Here is a 26,618-nt window from a genome sequence, read left to right as displayed (position 1 = left end):
ACTAGTTAAATTTTGTCAAGAGCATGTTTATTTGAAATTTTTCTAAACAAGTTAATTTTAAAAATTTCTCTTCTTTATATAAAAACTATCACTGTGTCTTATTAACCCGTTAATGGGGCTTTACATGTAAATTACAAAGATATTTTTCTCCTATATCCTACTGGATGGCCAAATGCTGTACTGTCCAAAGCAGCAGCCACTAGCGCATGTGGCTATTGAGCCCTTTTAATGTGTCCAGTGAGGAGCTGAATTGTTCACTTTAATTAGTAAAAATTATAATAGCCACCTGTGTCTAGTGGCTACCATATTAGACAGAACAACTCTAGAACACTTGTTGCTAGAAATCTGTTTCATCTTCATTCTTTCCCTGTCTGATTGCTGTTTTAGTTTTTCAGCCCTCGCTGAAGGGTGACTGATAAAGATGATTCCTGGAAGTGGTAGTGGAGACTTCTGCTCTGGGAGATGAAGCGAGTGGGGAGGGGGAGGGGAGCACACCTGAACTTTTAAAAGCACACTTAGATGAACACCTTCATCTCACAGAAAGTTCTTCTGGGCAGCACTGCTCTCTAGAGGGTTGCTGAAGTTGTTTGAACATGACAGGTTTGAACTAACGTGCAAAATGAAATTTGCTGTCTGCTTACTTCCAAAGCCAGGAACTGGAAGAGTTATTGAACTGTACTGGCTTCCTGTCTTAAAATACACAGAGCAAATGCTACAATGAATCAGCCATCCTCAAGCAGGCTCAAAACACAGCCTGGTCATCATTGCTCCAGATACCAGGGCAAGATGAGATCTGGGACCTTGGCACTGGGGCTGGATTTTATGTGGATAGTTGAAAAACTATCTACAGAATGTACTCTTACATAATGAATAAGCTTCCCTCACTGATAAATGCCAATTTTCCAGTGGACCATGGAAAATTGGCTATTTTTTGCTACTCAGTGGGAGGCTGTGGCGCTCTTACTTGTGCTTTAAAGAACCCTGGAAAATGCAAATCTATGTCAGCATTTGCTCCAGTTTGCCACCAGCTCTCTGTCTTTGGGTGGGTGGGAGGACAAAAATCTCTCAATGGACATTTGAAATCAGAGCAAAATAAATGAAAAGCTCATGACACTGGTGTTCTTAGTAAGTTTTTTTTTTTTTTTTTTTTTTTTTTTTTTTTGCGGTACGCAGGCCTCTCACTGTTGTGGCCTCTCCCGTTGTGGAGCACAGGCTCTGGACACGCAGGCTCAGCGGCCGTGGCTCACGGGCCCAGCCACTCTGCGGCATGTGGGATCTTCCCGGGCCAGGGCACGAACCCATGTCCCCTGAATCGGCAGGCAGACTCTCAACCACTGCACCACCAGGGAAGCCCTCTTAGTAAGTTTTATTCAGGTTCTGGTTAGACATGATCAAGGAGGTGTTGACTAAACATTTCAGCTGCACAGCTACTTCCTGACATCAGTTGTTTTTAGATTACAAGAGGGTTATGATTATAGTTACTTTTCTTTGCAGTCCTTTTTAATGACCACATCAGACTTCAAGAAGAATTCCCAAATACAGGAAAAATCAGACACTAGAATCTTTTCTGAGTTCTAGTAGTTAGACTAAAGAAAAATACAGTTATTCGATTTTAAAATGAGTTTTCATGACACTAAAAGAGTTTGATCATGTAGTTGAAAATCTAAATACAAGAAAATACATAAAACAAGAAAAGTTCAAGTACGTGTAATGATTGTAGAAGGCTTCTCAAACATGTTTGAGTGGCAGCACACAACTATTCAGACTTTTCTGTACTTTTTAAAAACTGTGAGCAGGTTGGTCTTATTTTACAGATCTCTTTGGCACTTTTTATGAGGTCGTAGTAAATCATTCGAGACTTGTCTGAAGATCAAGTTTTGTTGAATGAAGAATGAATTTTCATTGCTACATCTGTGAGAAGTAAGAAATTCATCACTTTTTTTTCTGAAGTCAACTTAGAGTTAAGCCCCGCATCTTCTCCTTCTTCCTCATCATGTCAGAAACTGGAACTATAAACTATACTCCATCTGTGCTGTAGAATCCTCCCCCTTCCTGTCTGTCACCCTCTCCCCACAGGCATTTGCAGAGGTTACATTGATTTTACTTCATCCACTATTATTTCATCACCACTGGGAGAAATTCACAAAATTATAGATACTTAGTCAAAAATGCAGAATTTCACCCATTAATGCTTTTATTATCCTTAAAAAATCGAAAATATAGCCCTTCTAGACTCTTTCCATTTAAATTCAGGACTACTTTCAGGGAGACCTGCCACATGGTCATGGGTGGTGGACGTGGAGCTTTTTATCCCAGGCATTGGTTCCACGTCCCCAAGACACCCACAGCCCAGCCAGCCAACCCTGGCACCACGGGCTGGTCCTAGTTCTGGCTTTGTCCGTTCTCTCTGCCCTGTACAGAGCCCCATGCCTTTCCTGCTACCTCTTCCAGGCCTTCCTCCATCCTCCATGCATGCACTGCCAGATGGATCTACGAGCATCTTCGCCTTTCTCCTCTCTGTCACACACCTCCAGTGTCTCCAGCTTCCAACCCTATTGATTCTTGAAAAGTAGAAGCATGGACAAAGAGCCAGCACTGAGCAAGGCCGCAGCTCCTCAGTCAGAGCCTCCTCCCTTCCTCCCACCACTGGTCCACTATTCACTATTAACAGGTTCAGCAGGACCCAGAGAATTTCTAAAATGGCAGAAAGTGAACAAAGTTATATTCTCTCTATATCATATAAAACCTGGTGGCCAGTGGTCCATGTGAGATATTCAAAAGGCCAGTTATGCAAAAGCTAAAAGAATAATAACAACAAAAAGCTGAGTCTTTACTGTAGCTTCAGGGAGCACTGGTGGATGCAGGCAGAGGTACACCACCAGAAGCCCCAATGGTATAAGCAGAAGTGTGCATGTTGACTGTCTTTCCTTAAATCAGGAGTTTCCCTCTGTGTGATCAAGTTCTTGTGTTGGCAGCTGAGAAAGCCACTGACAGCTGGGGAGTTATTTTCTCCTTTGGTCACAAGATGATGGAGATAATCTAGGGTGGGAAGTGTGGGGGAGAGAAGGAGGAGACAAATGCTGGCTCCTCTGACCAGAATTGGTAAGAAGGCTCATAGATCTTCCTTTCATGTAGATCAGACTCCTAAATAACTCCTGAGTCTACCCCTTACATTTGCTGAGAAGCAACCGGATCACATCAGCAAAACTCTTGAGGTGTCGTAAAGAAGGATCAAGGTTTTAAATCAGCCTCTTTTTCTTGTCTTTTCTTTTCTGTTTTTGGATGATTACAAAATACTTAATCTGGATTGTGTTGTTTCCAAAAAATGGAGGAATCCACAAAACTCAATAGAATACTATTTTCCAAGTGTGAGATCTAGCCGGGAAAATTATTTGAAGTTAATCCTTCCTGTTTTGTTGATGACTCTTGACCTAAAACAGGCAGAAACTTGGATAATTAGAGTTGTCCATTGTAAAATGTTTTTAGATGCCCTGACTAGGAATATACCTGATTAGACGGAGTTATTGTTTTGGAATTTTCCACTTGCTGTCTTAGTGATTCCATGAAATTGCAGGTCAACCCACTTTTTATTTCATATGTATTAAACATACTCTGTATTTAATACATGCTAAGTATTTAATATATATGTACAACATTAAATTCATAATAGACCACTGATTGTTATATTTACTGTTTAAAATTATTTTGAACAATGAAAGTTTCTTCTAGACAATGCATATTTTCTAGGTTGTTCTCTAACTGAACGTTATGTGTCAAACATTCAGTTCAACCAACATCAGTTGAGAGCCTTCTGTGCGCCAGGTGGGTGGTGGATGGATATTGTGGCATTTCCATCACTTAAAAGAGCGTTGTTAATTCTGGGTAAGTTCTAGGTAGACTTCTCCACATCCTTCAGTCTTTCCTTCTTCCCCACCATTAGCTGTTCCATCTTACAGCAATATTATATATTACTTTTGCTGTGATCAAATGAGACAGGCAAGTGTGTTCCCCTTAATAAACATAATCTTAGTTTTTAAACTGAAATCTAATTCTCTATTTTAGCTATACATTTTGACTTCGCTTTTAACTTACAGCGACAAAGTATATCACATAGAAAACATGAAAAGAAATGAAAGAACATACAAATACTAGTGTGTCATGTTAGGATGAAATGATTATTTTTGTTCTATATTTTCATTATTGTTTGTTTGTTTGTTTTGCCCGTACCACATGGCTTGTGGGATCTTAGATCCCCGAGCAGGGATTAAGCCTGGGCCCACGGCAGTGAAAGCACCGAGTTTTAACCACTGGACTGCCAGGGAATTCCCTATTTTCATTAGTTTTAAGATATTCCATTCAAATGAAAGATAAATAAGTTTGCCTTATTACTAATAAACCCTTGTCTAACCATTGGTTTCAGGCAACTCAGCTTCTCGAGCCTTCTTTACACTCAGAAGAATTAAATACCGAGTTGGCCCTTTTCTCTATACTCTTTCTGGATTCATATTGATACCACTAGGTCTCTTAAATTCTCTTGGATAATCTTTCTCCCTTAGACTGTCTCCAAACTTTGAATCTGGCTGTTATTAATTCTGTTTTTATTAATATGGCTGATTATTATAATTATTGGTTAATTTTAACTAATTATAATTAATCCTATTACTTCTCATTAATTTTGTTTTCAAAGTCATCTTATTTCTTCCCAATAATTAGAATTTTAAAAATATATATTAAACACCATGGGCAATGGTTTTATTTTCTGTACTATTTCAGACACACTTGTCTCTTTCTCTGAGCTCTGACTTTAAATCTGGATTTGTTTCAGTAAGCAAACCAATGGAAACTACTTACCATTGATTGCATGTCATGTTCTCCTTGGTTAGGGCCACTGTGTACAGCTGGGCAGGTGTCCCCGGCACAAGGGCACCTGGCCAACAGGTGAATGGAGGCTCTTTGTCAACATATGCCAAGAGGAAGAGACTATGGAAACTGATGAATTCATAAAAGTGCTAACAAAAGATCAAGATAAAAAAAATAAATTACATGGGACTGAGTGAACTGATGAGGATGATAATAATTTTTGTGACTTTCTGTTTGAATAAAAAAGAAAGACTATGGGCAGCACTTTCTTTAGCGTTACATAATGACATAAAGTAAATTTGGACTATGTATGGTCCTGCCTTGAGGCATTTAAATATAGACAGGGGAGACTTGGAAAACAGAAAACGGGGGAAAAATTTAAGAGTAATTTCTTTATATTGATATTTTAATGAATAAACAGTATATTTATTCAAATTCCAAGGGATTCAATGACAGAAGAGATAAATGTGGACTGGAGTATTTAGGTATAGCTCCAACAAATCAGTGGAATATAAAAAGAATCCTTAGGTTTAAGACCAGCAGTCTTATCTATTTCTAATGACATAAAATTTTCATGCAGGGACAGTCTTATCCACAAAGTGGATTATTAGAGACATGCCCGGTGGCCTGAGTGGTGTCCACTAGCCCTTGTCATCTTCTCAAATGCCTCTGAACCTTACCCCATCCCCCCCCCCGGTGCCTGGGATTAGTGAATTATTCCTTTGAGTTAAAGTATGACCATCACAAGATGCCCTTTAAAAAGAGAAGATATTCCCAAAAGATTGAACATACCAAACATGATCTGCCTGGATAATTCTGTTCAGCAAGGCTGATCGCACCTCTGTTCTGAAGAACCAAAGCCTCTGTTCACCTGAGCCTGAGATTCTGTCTTTGCGGAGGGACTTGGAAAGAAAAGGCAGGAAGGAACCAGTTCTCTGTTTTGCACTTCCATAAAATCATTGATATCTCGGTCAATATTTCGACATAGATGACTCCAAAAAAATAAGATAAAAGCTATGGATCATCTCCTCAAATAAATGCACAAAGCCTAAAACATAACACACGATTCATGGAACTCACAGACTCCTGAAGCCTGTCTAGGGATCTCAGGTTAAGAATTCACTGAACAAATAAAAAGTGTCATTTTTAGTGTCTGCAGTGCTAGGGAACCTGGCATTGCTCACCTTTGCTTTCTTCCCTTTACAGTTCATCCACTCACCTTCCGTGCTCATCTTTCCCAACCCCCCACCCCCACTCCCATTTGTGGGTGGACTGAATTATCAAAATAATGACTGAGAATCCTCACCTTGGGAAAAAGAGGGCTGTGTGCTGCTGCCTCCAATTTGTTTCCATGTGCCAGAACTATGTAACCAAGAACAAGGTGCAGCCAAAGGAGGCTGGGCCCATGTGCGGTGGTGGAGGAGAAGTGGGCAGTGGAGGTGGTGTTGCAAAGGTTATATGATGTGGCCCGCTCTGCCGTACTTTGTAGCTGTCCCATCCAGTGAAAGCTCAGTACAATTCCTCCACATCAGGGACAATCAGACCACAAAGTGTAGCCATCAAAGAATCCTCTCTCTTATAGATGCTGGGTCAGGACATACGGAAGTAAATCAGATAGAAATCTTTACTAAGGACCTTCACATGACAAAAGTTTGGAATATTTTAAATTTGTTTTTAGAGTCTTTGACTTCTCGAGCACAAGCTTCCAATGAAGAGGAAGAGGGTCAGGATGCAAGAGCTGAGCTACCCCGGTTCCCTCTTTAAGAAGAAAGAATATAAAGGCCTCATTCACATGGTAAGTGCTCAGTAAGTTTTATCTATGATTATTATGCTCTGTTTGCTGAGTGTGGTATTCTCAGCATCCACAATGTGTGTATCAACTGCTGATAAAATTACCATTGATAACTTCCCACTTGGGAATTATTGAAATGAAATGCCAACTCTCATGGGACATTGGTAACGTGTTCTTCAAAACTTTAACTCCTGAGAAGGCATGTTTGTGGAGGCATGTCATCATTCTCCTTTCCTCCTCATTGGCTGGGAAAAGCTCCCAAAAAAGGACACTGTGTTCATTGGCTGTTGCTGGTATGGTCTCTTACTGGAAAAGGTGAAAGGGGATTCAGGTAAAACAGCAAGGGGACTATAGTCTGGTCTCACTATCTCAGCAGTCATGAGGGTAGAATACGCTTCACAGAGACCTGGGGCCCTAGCATAACTTCATTTAGGGCACAACTGAGAATCCAGGGACCCATTCTCTCTCCTTGCACCTCTTTGAGAAGCATGAACACTGCTTAGGAAGTGGGTATATTTGCATTCGTTTGTTTCCATCCAATACATCCCTTTGGGGGAGAATTCTTCAGCAAGCCAGCTCAGAGATGGTTAGCCGCCTGCATGTCAGACTGCTCCACAGGTGCCCTTGAACCTCAGGAGCAGATTCTGGGAGAGGATCATGGAAGTCTGGATTTCACTTGATTCTTGTAGAAGCTTTATAGACTGTGAATTTCAAGGTTCTGAGTCACCTACTCTGTGTTGAGATCCTAGCAAAGCCCCTTCATATAAAATTGTCAATTTAAAAGTTTTACACTATATAAAGAAAGGCAGAACAGCACAACCATTCCAAAGATGGCCCCCCCTCTCCCCCATGTGTCTATTGTGTTACCAGCTTTCTGGTACAGCCTGGCTGGTGGCAACTGGAATGTTATCCAGAGGGACAAAATCAATGGGGAGGAGTCGTCTCAGATGCAATGTAGAGGACCAAGGTGGAATAAGACGAGAATACTCTTAGTTTTGGCAACGAAGGGGACATTAGTTCAAATTAAGTGTAAGGAAAAGGTATAGAAGTTAACATAGCACCAGCCTCCTTGTACAACAGATAATGAGATAGTCTGTTAAGGAGAAAGGCAAGGGTTTGGGTGGGAATATCAAGGTCAGAAACGATTTAGAAGAGCCCAGCATCTGTCCACTTCTTTCCAACACCACCACCTTCAGAACTAATCCTGTAAAAGAAAAATGTATCAATAAATATGTACTCAATGACTTTTCTCTGTGTCAGCCTCCAGAAAATAGCCTTGAACCTTTAAACAGACATTATCTTTGCTTTCTTGGAACTTTCAGGTCTAGTTGGAAAATATGGACAATAAATGTTAGACAGTTGTGAGAAAGAAGAGTTCACTGGCGGGGGTAGCCCTATTGGGCATGCGTCACATAGCAGACGGGTGCTGTGTGAGATGGAATTAGTTAAGGGAAGAATTCAGGCACCGGCTTAAGACTCAAGAGGCTTAAGACCCTCCAAACTAGTGAATTATTTCTTAGAGAATTTCCCTGTCTCCTATCTTTTTCCAATCCTAGACAACATCACCAAATTAACTGTTGTTATCATGATTCTGCTTCAAAACTGTCAACAATCCCCCAGTGCCTGCCCCTTAGGGTTCAAACAACTTAGGCTAAGATTGAAGGCCTCCATCTGCTGGGACCTATCCTTTCTTCCCAGATCTGGGTCGCACAGCTCTCCATTCCAGCAAAGCTCACCCACTGTCCTTCATTCATGTCCCATCCTTTATCACCTCTCCATCTTTATCCCTGCTGTCCTTTCATCTTGAGTGCCCTTCCCCCACTGCCCATTCTTATTGTCATTTCTGCTTGAAGACTCAACTCTTACTTCCACCAGGATGCATTCTCTGGTCCCCAGCACTAGAAGCAACCTGCCTCTTCTGCACATCCACAAACTTTGTTCATATTTCTCTTAGGACATGTTTTATATAGTCTTTCTTACACTGTAGTTATTTTTATACTCTCTTCATCATCTTACTATGTTATAAACCTAAGGGGAGGATTTGTGCCTCATTCACCTTTATACTCCATAATACTTTATACTCCAGTGCAAAATACACTTAGCTGAAAGAAATGCTCTATTAATGATTGCTGAAGTTAATGCTAGAGAAAAATAAGTCATGTTAGACTGGATGCTTGAAAGTTTCCTTTGAACCTGTAAAAATTGGTTCTTAAGGATATATTATTTTTGGCATCCCTGGAACATAAATGTATATATATAATTTCATTCTTCAGTATAAATGTATTAATTACCTACCAAATGCAAGACATGTGCATGATAGGGACAGCACTGGCCCTGGATATTTGCAGTGTATGCATTCATTTATCAGTGTTATCAATGACATAAGCAATGTCATTTTGTTTCCCTTTTTTCCAGACAAAGGGGAGCAAAGAGGCACTCCTTATCACCACTGTTGGACAAGAGCAATGTGTGATAGGAAAAACCTTCATTCAAGTTGTGACCTGTGGTGTTAGAATAAGCCTTGTAATGCACAGAACCAAATTACATGCAATTTAAACACTGACAGAGAATATTGGCTTTTTAGATAACCATCCTAGTGTTTGTTTGGAAATATTGCTTTAAGAAGTATCGATTACACCCACCCCTTCTCTCTTCTCTGTAATTATTTTCCTAGCATTCATTCAATGAAGAGCTTTAAGTCTACTTTTTCAGATGGAAATAAACTAATGAAAATTGAAAATCAGTGTTTTCCTTCTAACAGTGTTAACAAAAAAGTAAAAAATCTCCAATTTTGTAATTACAGTCAACTTATAAATAGGAATGGCCACAAATACGCACAATAAAAATAATTGGTTTAGGGTACATTTATTTTTAAACAATTAGGCAATTTTTTAAAAAGATGTATGTAAAGTGCATTTTAAAATATATTTTTAAAATGTCGTTACAAAATATGAGTGCATCTCAGCTTGATGTCTAGCTAAAGCGTTGCTTGTCCACCTCCCTCTCCAGCCAGGACCTTTATCCCTATCCTGGGGTTGGGGAACACACAGGCCCGTCTCTTGCTTCTTAAGGACCCATCATTTCTCTGCACAAGTGTTTGAGGATCCAATCTGTGGCTCTTTCAGCCAGGAGCCTCCCGGATCTTTCCAGACTTCTTTGCAATGCCGCCTGATGCAGCGAATTCATTTCTTTCAGAGCCTGCCGCCCTCTGCCTTCCTCATCTCCCTCTCTTTTCTCCCACGGCCCATCTGCCCCTCCTTTCCTCCATTCCCCTCTCCGCTCCCCTTTATTTCCACTCCACACCCGCAGAGCTTGGCTCTCCTCCCTTCCTCCCTCTCCCTCTCTCTCCCCCTCGGCTTGTCTGTATTTGGAGCTCCCGGAAGCCGCCGGCCACTCTCCCCAGGAGCGGCGTGACTGACACCGACTCCTACTCAGGGGGGAGGAGGAGGGGAGGAGGGCAGGCGGGAGGAGGGCGCGAGGGGCCGAGCAACGGATCGGCATCGCCCAGGACCAGACCGCAGGACCCCCAAACAGGTAATCCGGAGCAGCCGGGCCGGGAGGGGCCGGCGGGCAGGTGCGGGGGGCGCTCCGCGGCCGCGCTCGGAAGTTGCGCTCAATGGGTGGGGTGAAGAGGGGCCGGGGCGGGCGGCGCGCGAGGAATAAAGACCGGGCTGGTGCCTGAGGGGCCAGGATGTCGGGGACGCGGGCGAACGCGGGGCCTGGGTGCCGGGGACCCGGGCGCGGGCGTGCGGGCGCGGGCGGGCGCCCCATCTGGGTCAGCGCAGCGGCGCTCCCTGCCCCCGCCGCCTGCCCCGGCGCGCGCTGGCCTGCCCAGAAGGCGGTGCGGCCGCGGAGCGGGCTTGGGGCTGGACGGATGGCCAAGGCCTTGCGGCCACGCTCCAGGCTGGTCTAACTTTGGGGCTTCTCGCCAGTTTGGCTCTGAGCGTCAGAGGGGTGCAGGGTCGTTGGGGGTAGGGCTGTCATCGGACTGAATTTGACCCTAGCCAGGAAGTGCTGGAAAGGAACGGACCTGGCTTCTCTGCAGAAACTGACTTGAGGCCATGAGTCACTTTAAAAAAATGCGAAGGCCACTGAGGCATTGAGGGACAGCTCCGAAGAGGTCACCTCACAGCTGGGTCTCTGTCTCCTTTGGGTAGAGGGTTGTTTGTGGAAGTAGCCTCGGTGTCATCACTTTGGGGACTAATAATCACATATGCAAACGGCCTTGCCTTCATTGCCATCAGAGTGGTATCCGGCAACACAGATAGGTTTGCAAGTTTCAGCGATATTTGAATTGGTGCGTTCTCTAAAATGAGTGAATATGGTGACTACATTTAGTGTATTGAACTAGGATTAGGTCCAAACGGCCAAAGCGGAGATGAACACAGCAAAAAGGATCAAGAAGCTTTGATTATGTGGTCATGGGAATGCAGAAGTTATGGGACTTAAACCACCAAAGTTTACCAGAATTGTTTGCAGAGTACTATTTCTTTACTGCTTATATAAGACTTCTTTTTTATTTAAGAAACATAGCTTAGAATTCTTGGTAAAATATCTAAGACCCCTTAATGTAAGATTCAACTGTGGAGTGATCTTTGGGGAAATTGTTCTTATAGTTACTAGAGTCTAATTAGACTGTAAGCCTCTTGAGGGCAAGGATGGGGTTTTGGGTAGTTTTTACTGCACCAAGAAGTATTTGACTCACAGCATGCAATGAGCAGGCAATAAAAGTTTGTTAAAATGATTTACCCAATAGTTTGAGTGTGGCTGGATCGTGACTTTTTGAAGATACCACATTATTTTACAAGGAAAGACTATTCTACAATTCCCAAATGTAAAAATCCTTAATAAAATTAGAATCGAAGTACTATATAAATATTTATTAAAGTTAAAGAGAAAAAATTGAGAAATCAAGAGGGTGACTGTCAAGGTGGTCTTGGCTAGTAGGAAATAGATTTTTTGCTACTCATTGTAGAAGTGAGAAGTAATTTAACTTGTTGATACAGTAAGGTTTGGCAAACTTTTTGAGTAAAAGGCTGGATAGTAAACTTGTAGGTTTTCTTGGCTATGTGGTCTCTTTAGTAACTTCTCATCTGTGCTGCTGTAGCTTAAAAGCAGCCATAGACAATACCTAAAGGAATGGTGTGGCTGTATTTCACTTTATTCATGGACACTGAAATTTGAAGTTCGTATAATTTTCACCAGTAATGAAGTAGTCTTCTTTTTTTTCAGGCATTAAAAAATGTAAAATTCATTTTTAGCTTGGGAGAGGAGGGGGAGACACAAAAACAGGAGGGGAAAGGGGGCAGGTTTGTCCTGTTGTTAGTAGTTTGCTACTCCCCCCTACCATGTGGTAGAGTTTGGAGAGGAACCTTTTGAGAGAATTAATGGGCCAGATTCTCCGGGTGCCTAAGTCATACCCAGGCATTAAGTTAATGCCTTCAAGAGTAGCATTAACTTATTTTGAGCATTACAGCATTTTGTTTTGTGTTAAATATTTCCTAACAGACATCTTTATGCATGAGGTTTTATTTATTAACGTCTTTATTGGAGTATATTTGCTTCACAATGGTGTGTTAGTTTCTGCTTTATAACAAAATGAATCAGTTATACATATACACATGTTCCCATTTCTCTTCCCTCCTGCATCTCCCTCCCTCCCACCCTCCTTATCCCACCCCTCTAGGCGGTCACAAACCACCCAGCTGATCTCCCTGTGCTACGTGGCTACTTCCTACTAGCTATCCACTTTACGCTTGGTAGTGTATATATGTCCATGCCACTCTCTCACCTTGTCACAGCCTACCCCTCCCCGTATCCTCAAGTCCATGCTCTAGTAGGTCTGTGTCTTTATTCCTGTCTTACCCCTAGGTTCTTCATGACCTTTTTTTTCTTAGATTCCATATATATGTGTTAGCATATGGTATTTGTTTTTCTCTTTCTGACTTACTTCACTCTGTATGACAGACTCTAGGTCCATCCACCTCAACACAAATAACTCAATTTCATTTCTTTTTATGGCTGAGTAATATTCCATTGTATATATGTGCCACATCTTCTTTATCCATTCATCTGTTGATGGACACTTAGGTTGCTTCCGTGTCCTGGCTATTGTAAATAGAGCTGCAGTGAACATTGTGGTACATGACTCTTTTTGAATTGTGGTTTTCTCAGGGTATATGCCCAGTAGTGGGATTGCTGGGTCGTATGGTAGTTCTATTTGTAGTTTTTTAAGGAACCTCCATACTGTTCTCCATAGTGGCTGTATCAATTTACATTCCCACCAACAGTGTAAGAGGGTTGCCTTTTCTCCACAACCTCTCCAGCATTTATTGTTTCTAGATTTTTTGATGATGGCCATTCTGACCGGTGTGAGATGGTATCTCATTGTAGTTTTGATTTGCATTTCTCTAATGATTAATGATATTGAGCATTCTTTCATGTGTTTGTTGGCAATCTGTATACCTTCTTTGGAGAAATGTCTATTTAGGTCTTCTGCCCATTTTTGCATTGGGTTTTTTGTTTTTTTGATACTGAGCTGCATGAGCTGCTTGTAAATTTTGGAGATTAATCCGTTGTCCGTTGCTTCATATGCAAATATTTTCTCCCATTCTGAGGGTTGTCTTTTTGTCTTGTTTATGGTTTCCTTGGCTGTGCAAAAGCTTTTAAGTTTCATTAGGTCCCATTTGTCTATTTTTGTTTTTATTTCCATTTCTCTAGGAGGTGGGTCAAAAAGGATCTTGCTGTGATTTATGTCATAGAGTGTTCTGCCTATGTTTTCCTCTAAGAGTTTGATAGTGTCTGGCCTTACATTTAGGTCTTTAATCCATTTTGAGTTTATTTTTGTGTATGGTGTTAGGGAATGTTCTAATTTCATACTTTTACATGTACCTGTCCAGTTTTCCCAGCACCACTTATTGAAGAGGCTGTCTTTTCTCCACTGTATATTCTTGCCTCCTTTATCAAAGATAAGGTGACCATATGTGCGTGGGTTTATCTCTGAGCTTTCTATCGTGTTCCATTGATCTATATTTCTGTTTTTGTGCCAGTACCATACTCTCTTGATTACTGTAGCTTTGTAATACAGTCTAAAGTCAGGGAGCCTGATTCCTCCAGCTCCATTTTTCATTCTCAAGATTGCTTTGGCTGTTCAGGGTCTTTTGTGTTTCCATACAAATTGTGAACTTTTTTGTTCTAGTTCTGTGAAAAATGCCAGTGGTAGTTTGACAGGGATTGCATTGAATCTGTAGATTGCTTTGGGTAGTAGAGTCATTTTCACAGTGTTGATTCTTCCAATCCAAGAACATGGTATATCTCTCCATCTATTTGTATCATCTTTAATTTCTTTCATCAGTGTCTTATAATTTTCTGCATATGGGTCTTTTGTCTCCTTATGTAGGTTTATTCCTAAATATTTTATTCTTTTTGTTGCAGTGGTAAATGGGAGTGTTTTCTTAATTTCACTTTCAGATTTTTCATCATTAGTGTATAAGAATGCCAGAGATTTCTGTGCATTAATTTTGTATCCTGCTACTTTACCAAATTCATCAATTAGCTCTAGTAGTTTTCTGGTAGCATGTTTAGGATTCTGTATGTATAGTATCCTGTCATCTGCGAACAGTGACAGCTTTACTTCTTTTCCGATTTGGATACCGTTTATTTCTTTTTCTTCTCTGATTGCCGTGGCTAGAACTTCCAAAACTGTGTTGAATAAGAATGGTGACAGTGGGCAACCTTGTCTTGTTCCTGATCTTAGTGGAAATGGTTTCAGTTTTTCACCATTGAGGACGATGTTGGCTTTGGGTTTGTCATATATGGCCTTTATTATGTTGAGGAAAGTTCCCTCTATGCCTACTTTCTGGAGGGTTTTTATCATAAGTGGGTGTTGAATTTTGTCGAAAGCTTTCTCTGCATCTATTGAGATGATCATATGGTTTTTCTCCTTAAATTTGTTAATATGGTGTATCACGTTGATTGATTTGCATATATTGAAGAATCCTTGCATTCCTGGAATAAACCCCACTTGATCATGGTGTATGATCCATTTAATGTGCTGTTGGATTCTGTTTGCTAGTATTTTGTTGAGGATTTTTGCATCTATGTTCATCAGTGATATTGGCCTGTAGTTCTCTTTCTTTGTGACATCTTTGTCTGGTTTTGGTATCAGGATGATGCTAACCTTGTAGAATGAGTTTGGGAGTGTTCCTCCCTCTGCTATATTTTGGAAGAGTTTGAGAAAGATAGGTGTTAGCTCTTCTCTAAATGTTTGATAGAATTCACCTGTGAAGCCATCTGGTCCTGGACTTTTGTTTGTTGGAAGATTTTTAATCACAGTTTCAATTTCAGTGCTTGTGATTGGTCTGTTCACATTTTCTATTTCTTCCTGGTTCAGTCTCGGCAGGCTGTGTATTTCTAAGAATTTGTCCATTTCTTCCAGGTTGTCCATTTTATTGGCATAGAGTTGCTTTTAGTAATCTCTGATGATCTTTTGTATTTCTACAGTGTCAGCTGTTACTTCTCCTTTCTCATTTCTAATTTTATTGATTTGAGTCTTCTCCCATTTTTTCTTGATGAGTCTGGCTAATGGTTTATCAAATTTGTTTATCTTCTTAAAGAACCAGCTTTTAGTTTTATTGATTTTTGCTATCATTTCCTTCATTTCTTTTTCATTTATTTCTGATCTGATCTCTAGGATTTCTTTCCTTCTGCTAACTTTGGGTGTTTTTGTTCTTCTTTCTCTAATTGCTTTAGGTGCAAAGTTAGGTTGTTTATTTGAGATGTTTCCTGTTTCTCAAGGTAGGATTGTATTGCTATAAACTTCCCTCTTAGAACTGCTTTTGCTGCATCCCGTAGGTTTGGGGTCGTCGTGTCTCCATTGTCATTTGTTTCTAGGTATTTTTTAATTTCCTCTTTGATTTCTTCAGTGATCACTTCGTTCTTAAGTAGTGTATTGTTTAGCCTCCATGTGTTTGTATTTTTTACAGATCTTTTCCTGTAATTGATATATGGTCTCATAGCGTTGTGGTCAGGAAAGATACTTGATACGATTTCAATTTTCTTAAATTTACCAAGGCTAGATTTGTGACCCAAGATATGATCTATCCTGGAGAATGTTCCATGAGCACTTGAGAAAAATGTGTATTCTGTTGTTTTTTGGATGGAATGTCCTATAAATATCAATTAAGTCCATCTTGTTTAATATATCATTAAAGCTTGTGTTTCCTTTTTTATTTTCATTTTGGATGATCTGTCCATTGGTGAAAGTGGGGTGTTAAAGTCCCCTACTATGATTGTGTTACTGTCGATTTCCTCTTTTATGGCTGTTAGTATTTGCCTTATGTATTGAGGTGGTCCTATGTTGGGTGCATAAATATTTACAATTGTTATATCTTCTTCTTGAATTGATCCCTTGATCATTATGTAGTGTCCTTCTTTTTCTCTTGTAATAGTCTTTATTTTAAAGTCTGTTTTGTCTGATACGAGAATTGCTACTCCAGCTTTCTTCTGATTGCCATTTGCATGGAATTTCTTTTTCCATCCCCTGACTTTCAGTCTGTATGCGTCCCTAGGTCTGAAGTGGGTATCTTGTAGACAGCATATATGCCAGTCTTGTTTTTGTATCCATTCAGCCAGTCTGTGTCTTTTGGTGGGAGCGTTTAATCCATTTACATTTAAGGTAATTATCGATATGTATGTTCCTATTCCCATTTTCTTAATTGTTTTGGGTTTGTTATTGTAAGTCTTTTCCTTCTCTTGTGTTTCTTGCCTAGAGAAGTTCCTTTAGCAGTTGTTGTAAAGCTGGTTTGGTGGTGCTGAACTCTCTCAGCTTTTGCTTGTCTGTAAAGGTTTTAATTTCTCCATCAAATCTGAATGAGATCCTTGCTGGGTAGAGTAATCTTGGTTGTAGGTTTTTCTCCTTCATCACTTTAAATATGTCCTGCCAGTCCCTTCTGGCTTGCAGAGTTTCTGCTGAAAGATCAGCTGTTAACCTTATGGGGATTCCTTTGTGTGTTATTTGTTGTTTTTCCCTTGCTGCTTTTAATTTGTTTTCTTTGTATTTAATTTTTGATAGTTTGATTAATATGTGTCTTGGTGTGTTTCTCCTTGGATTTATCCTGTATGGGACTCTCTGTGCTTTTTGGACTTGATTAACTATTTCCTTTCCCATATTAGGGAAGTTTTCAACTATAATCTCTTCAAATGTTTTCTCAGTCCCTTTCTTTTTCTCTTCTTCTTCTTGGACCCATATAATTCGAATGTTGGTGCATTTAATGTTGTCCCAGAGGTCTCTGAGAGTGTTCTCAGTTCTTTTCGTTCTTTTTTCTTTATTCTGCTCTGCAGTAGTTATTTCCACTATTTTATCTTCCAGGTCACTTATCTGTTCTTCTGCCTCAGTTATTCTGCTATTTATCCCTTCTAGAGTATTTTTAATTTCATTTATTGTGTTGTTCATCATTGCTTGTTTCCTCTTTAGTTCTTCTAGGTCCTTGTTAAATGTTTCTTGCATTTTCTCTATTTCCAGATTTTGGATCATCTTTACTATCATTATTCTGAATTCTTTTTCAGGTAGACTGCCTATTTCCTCTTCATTTGTTAGGTCTGGTGGGTTTTTGCCTTGCTCCTTCATGTGCTGTGTGTTTTTCTGTCTTTTCATTTTGCTTATCTTACTGTCTTTAGCGTCTCCTTTTTGCAGGCTGCACGTTCGTGGTTCCCGTTGATTCTGGTGTCTGTCCCCAGTGGCTAGGGTTGGTTCAGTGGGTTGTGTAGGTTTCCTGGTGGAGTGGGCTAGTGCCTGTGTTCTGGTGGATGAGGCGGGTGGATATTGTCTTTCTGGTGGGCAGGTCCACGTCTGGTGGTGTGTTTTGGGGTGTCTGTGGCCTTATTATGATTTTAGGCAGCCTCTCTGCTAATGGGTGAGGTTGTGTTCCTGTCTTGCTAGTTGTTTGGCATAGGGTGTGCAGGACTGTAGCTTGCTGTCGTTGAGTGAAGCTAGGTCTTGGTGTTGAGATGGAGATCTCTGGGAGATTTTCGCCATTTGATATTATGTGGAGCTGGGAGGTCTCTTGTGGACCAGTGTCCTGAAGTTGGCTCTCCCACCTCAGTGGCACAGCCCTGATGCCTGGCTGGAGCGCCAAGAGTCTGTCCGACACACAGCTCAGATGTGTAGCACAGGGAACTCTACTCAGTACTCTGTAATGACCTACAAAGGAACAGGATAAGAATTCTCTTCAGAAACCCTGCTAGTGTTGGAGGGTCTCCTGCAGAGGTGGGGGGCAGCTCAGGCTCACCATGAGGACAAGGACACTGGCAGCACGAGGTTTTATTTTTAATTCATCAATTATGTAATATACATAAGAATAATTTGCTAAGTTTATGTAAGCTATAAACATTATATTCAGTGACCACCTGTAACCCTGTCACAACTTTAAAAACTAGGGCATAAGAACTAGATAATTGTGAAAAGGTAACCCACAGAATGCGAGAAAATATTTAAAAGTCCTATATCTGGTAAGGAACTTGTATCCAAAATATATGAAGAGTTCTTACAACTCAACAACAAAAAGATAAATAACCCAATATAAAAATGGTCAAGATATCTGAATGGCTATTTCTCCTAAGAGGATATACAAATGGCCAATAAGCATATGAAAAGATGTTCAGTATCATTATTCATCAGAGAAATGCAAATCAAAACTACAGTGAGATACCACTTCACACCCACTAGGATGGCTAGAATCAAAAAGTCAGTTAATAAGTGTTGGTGAGGATGTGAAGGAATTGGAACCCTTATACGTTGCTGGTGGGAATATCATCTGGTGCAGCTGCTTTGGAAAACAATTTGGCACTTCCTCAAAAGTTAAACAGATTTACCATATGATACAACAGTTTCACTCTAAGTATATATATCCAAGAGAAATGAAAGCATATGTCCACACAAAAACTATTCACAGATGTTTATATCGACAACACTCATAACAACCAAAAGGTAGAAACAACCCAAATGTCCATCAACTGATGAATGGATAAATATAATATGGTATATCCATTCAATGGGATATTATTTGGCCATAAAAAGAATGAAATACTGATACATGCTACAACAAGTATGTACCTTGAAGACATTATTCTAAGTTAGTCACAAAAGACCACACACTGTATGATTTTCTGTTCATATGGAAATATTCAGACCAGGGCAATGAATAGAGACAGAAAGTAGATTAGTGGTTTCTTAGGGATGGGGGTTGATGTGAGGGGTGGGTGGTAATAGTTAAAGGGTATAGCGTTTCTTTTTGAGCTGACAAAATGAACTAAAATTAACTGGTGATGGTTTTGAACATCATCATATTGTACACTTCAAATGGGTGAATTGTATCATATGTGAGTTGTATCTCAATAAAGCCATTAAAGAAAATAAACAGAAGGCTAGAAAAAAAGAACTAGATTGTTACCTATACTGTTGTATCTTTCTTTATGCCCTTCTCCTATGCCATTCCTTGTGCCCCTCCCAACCCTGGATTTTGTGTTAGCCATTACCCGATTTTATTGTAAAATAGTTTTATGACATATGTAAGTATTCCTACATAATTTTGTTTACCTTTGCTTGTTTTTTTGATTTATAAAAAGGGTATATATAGCCTCACTTTTAAAAAACTCGAAATTAAGTTTTAAAGAATTATCCCTATTACTGTGTGTAACTGTGTATTATTTGTCGGCAAATATTCCGCAGTTTATTTATCCATTCTCTTACTGTTGAGCATTAGGGTTGGTTCCCATGTTTTGCTGCTTTGGAGACTCTTTTTCCATGTGTCTTGACACATGTGCAAGTTCTTCTGTGTGAATGTGAATATGCCATGTATTTTAATGACCAGAAACAAGGTTGATTCTCCTTCTGACTTATACATTAATGGTATATATCCCCAGCTTATTCATTCCCCCCAAACCACCAAGTGATTAGAACTGATATCCTGACTTCTCATCCCATTTAAATTCTAGTTGTAATATCTATTTTCTCATGTCCTCAGAGGTGTGGAAAAATACTATTCTAAAATTTTACAACTGAATTTCACAGCAGCCTCACTTAACCCAGTCACTTACAGGCATCTTCATCTTCTTATGTCACCTGGATTTAGGATAAGACAGAGGACAACTTTATTAAATCCAAGGGATATTATTTTAAGCAAGGTACATAAGTGTTACTAAATTTCACTAACATTTTTCTTTGTATGTGTATAGTACTGGGTGCTCTAGTGTTCCTTTTCTTTTTTTAAAAAAAAGATTTATTATTTTATTTATTTTTGGCTGCTTTGGGTCTTAATTGCGGGCAAACGCGATCTTCACTGAGGCATGCAGGATCTTCCGTTGCAGCATGTGGGCTTTTCTCTAGTTGTGGCATGCGGGTTTTCTCTTCTCTAGTTGTGGCACGGGCTCCAGGGTGCCTGGGCTCTGTAGTTATGGTGCACGGGTTCCAGAGCGTGTGGGCTCTGTAGTTTGTGGCACACGGGCTCTCTAGTTGAGGTGCACGAGCTCAGTCGTTGTGGCACACAGGCTTAGTTGCCCCATGGCATGTGGGATCTTAGTTCCCTGACCAGGGATCAAACCCTCATCCCCTGCATTGTAAGGAGGATTCTTTACCACTGGACCACCAGGGAAGTCCCTGGTCTAGTGTTTCTAACATGATTTAGTTGGTTATCCTGGTAAAAATAAGCCAATTGGAAATGCGGTGTTTTAGTCTTGGGCTCTTTCTAGGTCTGCCCTGATTCAGGCTATGAGCTTTTGCTGTTCATTCAGGAGATTTCTACTTGTACCTGGAAGGGGGCAAGCACCCTAAGGTCAGAACAGGCTGTTGTAAAAGAGTTTTAGAGTTTTTTTTTTTTATTGTGGTAAAATATACATAACATAAAAAGTTACCATTTTAACATATACAATTAATTCAGTGGCATTAGGTACATTCACAAAGTTGTACAACCATCAGCACCATTCATCTCCAGAACTTCTTCATCATCCCAAACTGAAACTCTGTTCCCATTAACGATAACTCCCCACTCCCCTCTTCCTCCAGCCCCTGGCAACCTCCATTCTACTATCTGTCTTTATGAATTTGCCTATTCTAGGTGCCTCATATAAGTGAAATCATGCAGTATTTGTTCTTTTGCATGAGCTTTTATATCCAGGGGAATTCCATCTTGTTTTGTTTTTCTAAAGTACACCCTTTTCCCACTTACGGAAAACATTTTCTTTTACTGAGAAATTATGTAATAATTTATATTATTTCCCTTTCATTATACAGCCCTATATAGGAAGGGACATAGGAAGCTGTCTAAAACAAGAAGAAGAACTTTCAGTTATTATGGATGTGACCTTCATCTGCCCTACTTAATTAGACATCTAATAATCCTCGCTTCTTATTGACCACTTAGCCAAAAGGAGAAGGTGTAATAGTCCCCAATTTTTAAAATTTTGCACCTATGTGATGAATGGATGAATTAGGTAACCTTTGAGGTTCCTAATGGCTCCCAGCTTCCCAAAATTGAAAGGCCATTCTGCAATATAAAAGTCTAATCTAAAATAATTCTTGTTTTGTAAGAAGGGTATTAAAGAGCAGGAGAGTGGGAGACTGAAAACAGAAGTGTGGTGGTCTAAATGGTAGTGTCGAAGAGGAGGATGGTCCCAGAGGAGCTAGATGCTTCTGCTCACCTCTGTCCAGGGGCAGAAGGCTCAGATATCTGACATAGTGAGTAGGTTGATGGAAATGTCCATTTAATTAGTTGCTTGGCATTAGGTAGACTCAGTGCAGAAGTCTTTCCCCTGGCATCATCTTCTAGCATGAGAGAAGCAGTGGCAAGAGATTTTCGGGGGTACAGTGCAGGTTCACAAATATTTAGGCAAAATTTTTAAAGTTTGAGTATTGATCCCCCCTCTGTTTTCGTTCCTTATTTGTTTCTTAGTACTCTCATGGTGCCCTCTGACTGTTCAGAATTCCCACTGACAACCCTCTATTCCCTCTCCTTCCGCCCTGCTTCCAATGGCCTCTTTCTTCATCAGGACTCCTCCTTCTCAGTGTCTCTTATGAATGGAAGGTGGATGATTATCTAAATAAAGTTCTTCAGTAACTGAAACTTTAAAAAAGAAGTCTGTTAATGCAAATGAGTCTCTACGTATACAGAATTAGGGGTGAGGCTCATTTTTATGCTTCTTACTTTAGGCTGAGAGTCTTCAAACTGGGTGCATTTACTATATGCAAAGACTTCCCTAAGGTCCATGCACATGAGTGTTTGAAGAAAATAAATTTACAAATCTTCATCTTTCACAAGTGCTTTTTACCTAAGACTGATCTTCTAGAGAGTGGGTTTGTAACGGAGATGCAGGTTCCCTTTCACGCCTCCTTTTCTTTTACAGATCTTGTGTTTTCTAAATCTTCGTTAAAACAAAACAAAACAAACAAAAATAACCAACTGAAAGTTCAATCTAATCAAATTGTAAACTGATGTTAAAGGGTAAATTTTAAAAGCCAATGAAATCATGATTCTTATACATATAAAAAAATTAACATTTAGAAAAACGTCTTAAAAAATGAGAGAGCCAGAAAGGTCTTACAATCAGTTGAAAGGAGACCATTGATGGGAATGCTAAAATAAATTTTCTTAATAGATGTAAACAAGCTTCCACCACAGTGGGAGAGGGAAGTCCAATGAAGTTCCACAGGATAAATTTTATTTGCATGCCTATAGACAGTTATTACTTGCTTTACTATCAGTTTTCTATAAGTTAACTTTTTAAAAGTTAATTAATTTTTGGCTGTGTCAGGTCTTAGTTGCAGCATGCAGGATCTTTCATTGTGGCATGTGGGCTTCTCTCTAGCTGTGGCACGCGGGCTGCAGAGTACATGGGCTCTGTAATTGTGGCCTATGGGCTCACTAGTTGTGGCATGCAGGCTCAGTAGTTGCAGCACGCAGGCTTAGTTGCCCCACGGCATATGGGATCTTAGTTCCCTCACCAGGGATCGAATCCACATCCCCTGCATTGGAAGGCAGATTCCCAACCACTGGACCACCAGGGAAGTCCTTACAAGTTAACTTTTATCTCTACAGAGTTGTAAAACAGCCTAGTCGTGGACAACAAATGGCTGAAATAACTCAGATGGATGAGTAGTTAGCATACTCACTAAATTTCAGTCTTCCCCAGTTTTTTCTTACACTGGTGATTTAAATGATTTTGATATTTCATCACCATGTGATGTTTAGAATATAACTCAGGGAGTTCAAAAAATTGAATGATATTTCTATGACAAAATTTCATCCATTTGCATCTCAGTGCCAGCATTTATATTGATAAAAACAAAAATTGAGAATCGATGTTCAAGCTTGACTCATTCTAGCAATAAGTATACTCATCCACATATGCATGAGATAACTGAAAAATAAAAGAGCTCCAAAAAGAGAGGTTTCCAATTAAAAAAAAATGCTTTTTATCGACATTTACTAAATATTTGTCAACATTTGTAATATTTGTGTTGTTTTGATAAGTTCATTCTAATAAGAGTTACAGTGGTAACAATTAGAAGAGCACTCTTTTTACCATTGAATTTAAATAAATATATATATATATGCTTTTGATGCAGAAAAGTATGATAGGGTAATGAATAAAAGACATTAAAGCATAAACTATGTAAAACTAGGATAAACTCTTATAAGGCAAAAAGAATGGAAATGTAAATTAAAGGAGAAATACAATCATGCAAAAATTTTTGACTGTCAGAGAGCAGCCTGTTTATGTATTCTTTTAAAATGAATGATGATGAATTTCAATGGATGTATTTCAGCAAGTGATAAAATAGGTTTACTTTTACATGTCAACATTTACAGAGTACTGGAAATTACATTCTTCACAATAATAAACATTTTGGTGAAAGTTTTTACATGTCAACCTAAAAATGTGCAAGAGGGATTTACAGATTTCTTTTAGGTTATATACAAGTAAGAATTTGAAAATCCCTTTGAGGCTCATCCTGCCTCTGTTTTCTGACCAAAAGTAAGAGTCTGATGTGACAAACCATTTCTGCAAGTTTAGTATTGATAAATGAACCAATTCATTGATTGATACAGTGAATCCTTGTTCTACTAGATTTAGAGAAGACATCTAAGAACTAAAGTTCGGGGCTTCCCTAGTGCCGGAGTGGTTAAGAATCCGCCTGCCAGTGCAGGGGACACCGGTTCAAGCCCTGGTCCAGGAAAATCCCACATGCTGTGGACCAGCTAAGCCCGTGCGCTACAACTACTGAGCCTATGCTCTAGAGCCTGTGAGCCACAACTACTGAGCCTGTGTGCCACAACTACTGAAGCCCATGCACCTAGAGCCCATGCTCCACAACAAGAGAAGTCACTGCGGTATGCCCCCGCACTGCAAGGAAGAGTGGCCCCTGCTCGCCACAACTAGAGAAAGCCCGCGCGCAGCAACGAAGACCCAACGCAGCCAAAAATAAATAAATAAATTTATTTTTTTAAAAAAGAGAAAAGAACTGAAGTTCTTAATACTTGTGACAGCTCTCCAAAGAGAATGATAGCCCATCACATTTTATTTATTTCTTTTTAGGCAGTTATATCTTTACTCATCTTTCTTGTTCTTCCCTTGGAGGCAACTCACTGTAATACATTACGTGTTTATGTGTATAATAACCAGACAGATAGCACTCTTTGGATCTGTAAATGTATAGTTTTCACCAAGTTTGGGAAGTTTTTGGCCATTTTTTCTTCAAGTACGTTTCCTACCTCAGTCTCTTTGTCCTCTCCTGGAATTCCAGTGACATTAATATTAAACCTTTTAATGTTGTCCCACAGGCTTTTTAGGCTCTGTTCACTTTTTCCTTCAACCTTTTTTCTCTCTGTTCTTTAGACTGGATAATATCTACATCAACTTTATTGATATTTTCCTTTGTCATCTCTGTTCTGCTATTGAGCCCATCCCATGCATTTTTTTCCCGTTTATTGTATTTTTCAGTTCTAAAACGTTCACTTGTTTCTCTTTTATAGGTTCTGTGTCTCTGCTGAGAACTTCTATCTTTCCATTCATTTCAAGAATGGTTACCATTATTTCCTGGAGCGTAGTTAAAACAGCTCCTATAAATCTATCGGATAATTCCAACACCTGTGTCATCTTGGGGTTGGCATGTGTTAATTGTCTTTTCCTTTGAGGATTGATCACATTTCCTTGGTCTCTTGCATGTTAGATTTTTTTTTATTGAATCCTGGACATTTTGAGTATTATGCTGTGAGAATCAGGTCCTTTCGAAATGCGCAGTTTTTTGTTTTACCAGGCAGTCAACCCAGTTCTGTCTTGCATTCTGTGGGCAGTGGTTCCAACATCATTTCATTTTTCAAAGCCTTTGTTCTGCTGCCTTGGATCCCATGGAAGCACTGTTTAGGGGTTAGCATGGGACTTGAGCAGTGGGACTTGAGCAGAACTTACGTTGTAGTTCAGTTCTCAAAGCCTTTGAATCTGTCCCACACATGCACAGCTCAGGGGCGAGACTGGGGTTTGCACTGGTTCATGCACAGCATCAAGGGACCCCCTTCTTTAGCTCTCTCCTCTCTGGGATTCTTCCCACACTCTCCTGCCCCTGTGAGCCTTTTTTTCCTGGTCTTCTGGCCAGAAAGACTGGGTTTCTTTTGAGGTTTTAGCTGCTCACGCTGCTGCAGTATGGTTTCCCCAAGACGGGGGCCATTCTCAGAGCAAAGCACTGAGAGAAAAGTAAGAGGGAAAAATGACAGGGTTCTGCCTACACTCTTTGGATCACAAAGTTTCCTTTTCCCTGCTCCTCTGGCAATAAGACCAGGTTTTTCTTGGAGAAATTTTAGCTGTCTGTGCTGCTGCTTGCTCGTCTACCATGCAGTTCTGTGACTGCAGCCACTCTTGGAAAAGAAAAATGGAAACAACAAAAACAAGAAAACAAACAACCCAGACTTCCCTTCACATTCTTCCACTTATAGGGACCCCCTTTCTAAGTCTTCTGGCTGAGAAGAAGAGGGTTCTCGTGGAGTTTGTGGCTTGCACCCCCTGTGCAGTTCCAACCTCAAGTCAAATCTGAAGAGAAAAGAGGAGAAAGCCCAGAAATGCACTCCCACATGGGTTCCTTTTTCAAGTTTTGATTGCCCTCCTCAATCCTCCTGCTGTTGTTCATTCTTCAGAGCCAGGAGTTTCTTCTTGCATTTTGAACACAGTTTAGAGATGGGGGTAGTAAGCTTACTACTTCTGGACTGGCACTGGTAGCCCCTCCTCCTTCCTTATTCCCTTTCGCCTCTGTTTTCCCTGCACCCCACCATTCTTTCCTTTCTTCTTTGCCTTTTTTCTCTCTTTCCTCTTTACTTTGGGCTCCCAGGTCCAAAGAGCAAAAAGGAAGAACTTCGGGCTTCCCTGGTGGCGCAGTGGTTGAGAGTCCGCCTGCTGATGCAGGGGACACAGGTTCGTGCCCCTGTCCCGGAGGATCCCACATGCCACGGAGCGGCTGGGCCCGTGAGCCGTGGCCGCTGAGCCTGTGCGTCCGGAGCCTGTGCTCCACAACGGGAGAGACCAACAACAGTGAGAGGCCCGCGTACCGCAAAAAAAATAAAATAAAAGAACTTCTAGTCTTTTGGTGGTCCACAGGTCTAGTTGAAAACTCTGATTTTGTCACAAATAATAAATCAAAGTCAAGTATGGAAGTAGACCCAGGAGGCTGGAGACACATGAAATAGCAAAAAAAAAAAAAAAAAAGTGTTGAAGGAGCGCTCTTGGGCCAAGTTCATCACCTGGCTATTTGAAATCAAATGATCCCACTTGCATTTGTTGAAAATATCCAGGTATAAAATGGGCCCAGCACTTAAGAACTGATCCTCAGAGTTACTGGATCTGTTATTCAGTTGTATGTAAATCCTACAGTGAATGCTAGAATTTTGAGTTTAGAAGGAATTTCAGCAAACCTAGTACCTTCATT

The 26,618-nt window shown here is 40.3% G+C and overlaps 1 protein-coding gene and 1 pseudogene across 1 annotated transcript in view; both read left to right on the top strand.

Annotated features, from left to right (window-relative positions):
- The window catches only part of LOC132527951 (S-formylglutathione hydrolase-like), a 23,222-nt pseudogene extending 20,649 nt beyond the window's left edge, over positions 1-2,573 (top strand).
- Positions 2,574-10,034: 7,461 nt separating this feature from the next.
- CAP2 (cyclase associated actin cytoskeleton regulatory protein 2) overlaps positions 10,035-26,618 on the top strand; it is a 136,267-nt gene continuing 119,683 nt past the window's right edge. The window contains exon 1 of the mRNA XM_060163624.1: positions 10,035-10,186. The gene's annotated coding sequence lies outside the window, so the exon portion shown is untranslated. The remainder of the gene's footprint in view (positions 10,187-26,618) is intronic.

Source organism: Lagenorhynchus albirostris, chromosome 10 (genome assembly GCF_949774975.1).
Source record: "Lagenorhynchus albirostris chromosome 10, mLagAlb1.1, whole genome shotgun sequence".
In the NCBI taxonomy this organism is placed as follows: Eukaryota; Metazoa; Chordata; class Mammalia; order Artiodactyla; family Delphinidae; genus Lagenorhynchus; species Lagenorhynchus albirostris.
Note: the sequence above shows the minus strand (reverse complement) of the source record. Positions and strands in the feature narration are given on the sequence as shown.